The following is a 7513-nucleotide window of genomic DNA, read 5'->3' as shown; positions in this document are numbered from 1 at the left end:
AAGCTCGCGATACATCAAGATCGTATCATCTCAAGAACACGAGAGAGAGAGAGAGAGAGAGATCAAACACATAGCTACTGGTACATACCCTCAGCCCCGAGGGAGAACTACTCCCTCCTCGTCATGGAGAGCGCCGAGATGATGAAGATGGCCACCAGTGAGGGATCACCCCTCCGGCAGGGTGCCAGAACAGGGTCCCGATTGACTTTTGGTGGCTACGGAGGCTTCTGGCGGCGGAACTCTCGATCTAATCTCTGTTCTGGAAGTTTTACATCACGTAGGTATATATGGGTGCAGGAGGTACGTCAGGGGAGCCACGGGGCCCCACGAGGCAGGGGGCGCGCCCCCCACCCTCGTGGGCAGCTCCCGTATCTTCTGACATGGGGTCCAAGTACGTAAGGTGTGTTTCCTTCCAAAAATAACTTCTCCAGTTGATTTCGTTCCGTTTCAACTCCGTCTGATATTCCTTTTCTTCAAAACACTGAAATAGGCATAAAACAACAAATCTGGGCTGGGCCTCCGGTTAATAGGTTAGTCCCAAAAGTAATATAAAAGTGGATAATAAAGCCCAATATTTCCCAAAACAGTAGATAATATAGCATGGAGCAATCAAAAATTATAGATACGTTGGAGACGTATCAGGGATAAGCGAGTTTTACCAGGCTAGTGGGGGCGCATAGTTTCGGCCGTCCTTATAAAGGGACAAGGTTTAACCTTTTTCTACCCACGCCTTCTTCCTCCTTGCTCATCCACTCTTGTGCACTCGAGCTCCAACACCCAAGTCCACATCTTTCTCCTCATCCTTCCCCAAACATGGCCGGAGCAGGAGGCAAGTGGATGGCTTCCTCCGTTATGGAGGGACATATCAAAAAGCTGCGCAGGGCCGGATACCTAGCCGCGAATATCGCGCATCGGCTGCCCACTGCGGGGTAGATTGTCCCTACCCCGGAACCTCATGAGAGGGTAGTTTTCCTCCACCACTTCCTCCATGGACTGGGGTTTCCCCTCCATCCATTCGTCCATGGTCTCATGTTCTACTACGGGCCGGACTTCCATGATCTGGCCCCGAACTTCGTCCTCAACATTTCGGTGTTCATCGTCGTGTGTGAGGCTTTCCTCCGCATCCGGCCCCACTTCGGCCTGTGGTTAAAGACCTTCAATATCAAGCCGAAGGTGGTGGGCAGCCAACAAGCAGAATGCGGTGGAGCCATGGTGGGCAAGATACCCAATGTTATATGGCTTGAAGGCTCCTTCGTGGAGACCATAAAGGGGTGGCAATCGGCGTGGTTCTACATCACCGAGCCGCGCGACACCAAATGGGTGGCTGCCCCCAAGTTTGGATCCGGATTCCCCACACGGCTCACTTCCTGGAAAGAGAAGGGCTTGTCGTGGGGTTCATCGGTGGAGCTGGACGGACTCTAGAAATGTATCCTGAACATGGCAAGCAAGAAGCTCAAGCTTGTCAACATAGTCCAGGTCATGCTCGTCCGCCGGATCCTCCCGTGCCAACAACGGGACTTCAACTTGTGGGAGTTCGACCCGGCCCAGCACCAGAATCTGAGCGAGCTCTTCGACACGATGCACAAGGACGTCTGGAAGGTGTTGTTCAAGGGCGCAGAGGTCCCTCCCTCTCTCACTGAGGACCGTGGGCTAAGTGCGAAGCGCCGAGCGCATTCGGTGAGTTCTACACATCCGGTAGGATATTTTATTTCCCCTAGCTTAATCATGCGCGGGGTCTGATCTCCATGCCTTTGACAGGACTGGGTGGAGACGTCGGGGCAAATTAACTGTCCGGTCCCTCTGCCCGAAGACACTGCGGACGCTCTCCTTATGGAGATGCTGACTCCGGCCCCTTATAAGGTGCCGGAGAAGACCAAGAAGGCCAAGGGAACCCGAAAGAGTTCCCGATGCCAAGCGTCATCGGACTTATCGTCCGATAACTCCGTGACGCACTCCTCCCCCGAAGACGAGGAGGAAGATGAAGATGCTCCCCTCCAGTCGGGGGAGACAAGAAAAGGAAGGCCGCCCCTCTAGGGGGGCCAAGGGTCCAAGAAGGGAAGGACTCTCCTTCCGGATTACTCCACCACCGCCGCCGAAGGCGAAGACGAGTGGCTGCTCAGGGCCAAGCCCCTGGCGAAGTCATAAGTATTCGGATACCAGAGTAACTCATAGCATTCCTTTGTGCCACTGCTTCTCCTAACGCCGAATTATGATTATGCAGACCGCCACGAGCCCGTATCGACATATCGTCGGACGGCTCCCTGGGCTCGTCGGATATGGATAGCGATCCACTTCCGACCGCCACCTCCCCTTGCCCTACGGACAACGCCGAGGTATTGTCTCAAGAGGCACCGGGTCGAGGGGAGATAGTCCTGGAGGCGCCTCAAGGCGACCTTCCGGACTCCGGGAGCAGAGGGAGCAAGGCTCCCGAGGGCTCCGAGTTCGGCCCTCAGCCGAACACCGCGCCGGAACTACCAGTGGTTCCGGACTCGGGCAGGCGGCCTCCTTCCAAGAGGGGCAAGACGCCTGTGCCGGTGACCTCTGTCCATCCAGAGGCACCGGACAATCTGCTGGGAGCGCTTCGCAGCGCTTCCATCGACGAGGAGCACCGCACTATTATGAGTGCGGTGGTCCAGAAGGTTCAGTCCGCCAAGAGCGGATTGACTGAAGCCTGTGCCAGCATTCTAACAGGCTTTGAGGTAAGTTTTTGAAATATAGGAAAAATATCACCGCATAGACAGTAGCCCCTGATGCTCCGTTCAGTGTTGAAGAAGAAAAGCCGAATAGAGGATCAAACAATATCGCAGGAGTCTAACATAAGTATGTCTATATGCGTATGCAGGCTTCGCTGCTGGCCTCTGCCTCACAAACTATGGAGGTTGTCGCATTGAAGCAGGACCTCGAGGGGTCCAAGAAAGAGCTCGGCCTTGCCAAGAGGCAGCTCGAGGAGAACAAGGGTAAGTAATACCCTGTCTATAGATATGTATATATAAAAGAAGACTCGATTGCAAAATGACAGGATCATTTTAAATTTGCCAGGGGCCACGACCGAGGTGGCGACCCTAAAACAAGCGCTATTCGAGGCTGAAGACAGAGCGGCTAAGGAGCGCACCGAGCGGGAAAGGCAGGAGGCACGGGTGGGTGAGGTGCAGCAAGAGCTCCAAGCTCTCGTGTCGAAGCATGAGGCGTTGGAGCGTGACTCGAAGACGCGAGAGTCCGAGCTTGCCGCGGCCCTCGAAAGCGCAAAGAGTGCGAAAGCCGAAGCCCAAAAGGCCCTCCATGAGATTGATGCGATGAAGAAGATAGCGGCGGGTAAGGCATTCTATATGCAAAGCAAGCATGTGAAAGTAAATTACCTGTTACTTACCTGAATCCGGAGCTCTCCAGGAGCATTCGCAGATTTGCCCCGCAGTGTGTCGAATGCCGCACAGTTTTACCAGGCCGAGGAGGGAAGCTCAACGGAGAAGCTGTTCTTGTCTCAGTATACTGGGATCGAACACCCGATGCCTCTGAGCGACCAGCTGAAGCAACTGGTCGAGCTGCACAAGGCGGCCGAACATGCCATGAAGGGCTTTATAGTCCGGCTGTGGCCTGGCGACGCCCTTCCGAACAGGTACTTCGGCCTAGTGAGGCGGCTTGTGGATGCCTGCCCATGGCTGGAAGTCGTCAAGCGCTCCGTCTGCATCGAAGGTGCACGCCGGGCTTTCGCCCGTGTGAAGGTGCAATGGGCCAAGCTAGACGCCGTGAAGCTGATCAAGGAAGGGCCGCTGGAGGGCAAGGAGCATCACCACCCCAAGATGTACTATGAGGGTGTCCTGAAGGGTGCTCGTCTCGTAGCGGACGAGTGTACGAAAGATATAATACTCGAGTGAATTCGCTCGTGTAATCTTGTAGTTATGAAAACTTGTTCATATGCGCTATGCAACGCTTGTTTGAATTTAAAATATTACCTTCTGTTCGGCTGTTTATCAAATCTGAGAGATGGCTAGTCGTCGGCTTCTGCCCCCGTGCCACGAGTGCTGGGGTGTTCGGGATAAACCTGAGCACTCTTGTTCCCATTTTTGGGTCCTTCGAGGGAGGCGCTCAGCACGACGAACAAGGCAATCGGACTAATAATGCTTTATCACTCTCACTTAGCCATAGAATTCTATAATTTTAAATTTCGGTGAAGCCCCTGGTATCCGGAAGGCCGAATCTGGGGCGCGATACACGCCTTAAGCCGGACAGGGCCGACTCCTCGCTCTAAGCGGCATAAGTCTTTAAGGACTCGAAAACCTCTCGAACAACGACCAGTCTCTCACCTTATCATGACAGTCAGTTTTAGCTTTCTCTACTGAGGTGCTTAGCCCAGCAGAACCGGGGCACAATCGCAGTAGTTCTCCCAGCGCTACCTTAGCCGATATAGCGGAACGTAAGGTACCAAAACATGGGAGCCGGGCAAACCTAACTATTGACCCAAGACATGATTCAAAGCTGATGCATATAATGCTATAAGTTCGGGGTGCCGCACTTGTGAAAGTGTTCGGACTTCTCACACCATTTTGTGGGGCACTTAAGCCCCTGGTGTATTGGTCGTACCAAAGTGCACGGTTGCAAGGTGTCATTAATGAACACATATATATAAAAAAGAAGAATGCAATAATAGTCTTAATGCTATGCATTGTTTATTCAAAAAGGTGCGCTAAAGCAAAATGATACATGCGGTGCAATAAGCAAAAAGTAGGACTATGTCCCCTCCAAGGGCAAGCCGAGGAATAATATTAAAGCAAGTATTTCACTCGTTATCGTAATCCACCTGGGAGTTCCGTGGTGTGATGTAGCTTTCTGCCTCCTTGGTTGCTGCATCATGTGTTCGGCAATCATGCTGCCGGACAGGGTTTCCAGAGATTAATGTCCTGAAAGAGAGAAAAATAACAAAGCGGGAAGCCCCTAGTGCGGTTTAAGCCGTGTCTTGGGGCGTGCCGTAGTCGTGCCCCCTCCCTACCTGTGCCATGGTGTTTTTAGTGCGTAATTATGTACGCATGGCACGAGTTTCACCGTTTGGCTTGGGCCTGGATGGGGGCTGCATTGCTATGCGAGCTCGGAACATGCCAGGCGGTCCTGTTGCCGATTACTCCGGGCGCTCTTGAAGGTGTTCGGGTCCTTAAACGCCGAACTAGTGGATTGCCTTGAGAGGCTGCTTTGCGCTTCCGTTGCGAGGGCCGCAGTGTGCTCCTCCGTTCGGAGAGAGCGCTTTGTGTTTCCATTAACTGTAATGACCCCCTGAGGTCCTGGCATCTTGAGCCTGAGGTATGCATAATGCAGTACCGCATTGAATCTCGCAAATGTGGTTCGCCCGAGCAGTGCATGATAACCACTGCGGAACGGGACTATATCGAAGATTAACTCTTTGCTTCGGAAGTTATCCGGGGATCCGAAGACCACTTCCAGTGTGACTGAGCCTGTGCAATGAGCCTCTACACCTGGTATGACGCCTTTAAAGGTCATTTTTGTGGGTTTGATCCTTGAGGGGTCTATACCCATTTTGCGCACCGTGTCCTGGTAAAGCAGGTTCAGGCTGCTGCCGCCATCCATAAGGACTCGAGTGAGGTGAAATCTGTCAATGATTGGGTCTAGAACTAGCGCGGCAAATCCGCCATGACGGATACTAGTGGGGTGGTCCCTGCGATCGAAGGTGATCGGACAAGAGGACCATGGGTTGAACTTTGGGGCGACTGGCTCCAATGCATATACGTCCCTGAGCGCACGCTTCCGCTCCCTCTTGGGGATGTGGGTTGCGTATATCATGTTCACCGTCCGCACTTGTGGGGGGAACCTCTTCTGTCCTTCGGTATTCGGCTGCTGGGGCTCCTCCTCGTCATCGCTATGTGTCCCCTTATCTTTGTTTTTGGCAATTAACTTGCCGGCCTGCTTGAACACCCAACAATCCCTGTTGGTGTGGTTGGCTGGCTTGTCGGGGGTGCCATGTATTTGACACGAGCGATCGAGTATACGGTCCAAACTGGATGGGCCCGGAGTGCTTCTTTTGAATGCCTTTTTCTGCTGACCAGGTTTAGAGCCTTTGAATCCGGCATTGACTGTCGTATCCTCGGTATTGTTGCTGTTAATGCGGCGCTTATGTTTGTTGCGACGTGACCTGCTATTGCCGTCCTTGGTATCCAAAGTACCATGGTTCTTTGATATGTTATTACTGCGAGCCAGCCAGCTGTCTTCTCCCGCACAAAAGCGGGTCATGAGTGTCATGAGGGCTGTCATAGATTTGGCTTTTCCTGACCAAGGTGCCGGGCTAGCCACTTATCGCGGATGTTGTGTTTGAAAGCTGCTAGGGCCTCTGCATCCGGATAGTCGACGATTTGATTTTTCTTTGTTAGGAACCGTGTCCAGAATTGCCTGGCCGATTCCTCTGGCTGTTGAATTATGTGTCTCAAGTCATCGCATCTGGTGGTCGCACATAAGTGCCCTGAAATTTGTCGAGGAATGCGGCTTCCAGATCTTCCCAACAGCCAATGGACTCTGGTGGCAAGCTATTGAGCCAATGCCGAGCTGGTCCTTTGAGTTTGAGTGGGAGGTATTTAATGGCGTGTAGATCATCACCGTGTGCCATGTGGATATGCAGGAGGAAATCCTCGATCCATACCGCAGGATCTGTTGTGTCGTCGTATGATTCTATATTTACGGGTTTGAAACCCTCTGGGATTTGATGATCCATTACTTCGTCTATGAAGCATAAGGGGTGTGCGGCGCCTCTGTACTGGGCTATATCGCGATGCAGCTCCAATGAGTCTTGCCCGCTGTGTGCGGCCCAGCCGGAATTACTTTTACTATATTCGGCGTGACGTTTGTCGTCTCGCATAGTGGCGCGCCCTCGTGATCCGTAGATCGATCTTGCATGTTTTGCTTTGTCCTCCTATACGTCTCGTTGGTCTGGCGTATTTCCCCATGCCTTTTTATTTGAATGGCGTCGGGGTGCAGGCTGAGCTTTTGGCTGGAATGCCTCTTTGTCGCGGCCACGGGGTGGCCGATGATACGTCTCCAACATATCTATAATTTTTGATTGCTCCATGCTACTTTATCTACTGTTTTAGGCAATATTGGGCTTTATTATCCACTTTTATATTACTTTTGGGACTAACCTATTAACCGGAGGCCCAGCCCAGATTTGCTGTTTTATGCCTATTTCGGTGTTTCGAGGAAAAGAAATATCAGACGGAGTCAAAACGAAACGAAATCAACTAGAGAAGTTATTTTTGGAAGGAACCCACCTGATGGACTTGGACCCCACGTCAGAAGATACGGGAGGTGCTCACGAGGGTGGGGGGGGGGCCCTCCCCCCTGGGCGCGCCCCCTGCCTCGTGGGGCCCCCGTAGGTCCACCGACGTTCTCCTTTCACCCATATATACCGTCGTACCCTAAAACTTCCAAAACAGAAGATAGACCGGGAGTTCCGCCGCCGCAAGCCTCCAGAGCCACGAAAAACCAATCAGAACCCCTTTCCGGTACCCTGCCGGAGTGG

This window comes from Triticum urartu, chromosome 7, assembly GCF_003073215.2.
Source record: "Triticum urartu cultivar G1812 chromosome 7, Tu2.1, whole genome shotgun sequence".
Taxonomy (NCBI): Eukaryota; Viridiplantae; Streptophyta; class Magnoliopsida; order Poales; family Poaceae; genus Triticum; species Triticum urartu.
Note: the sequence above shows the minus strand (reverse complement) of the source record.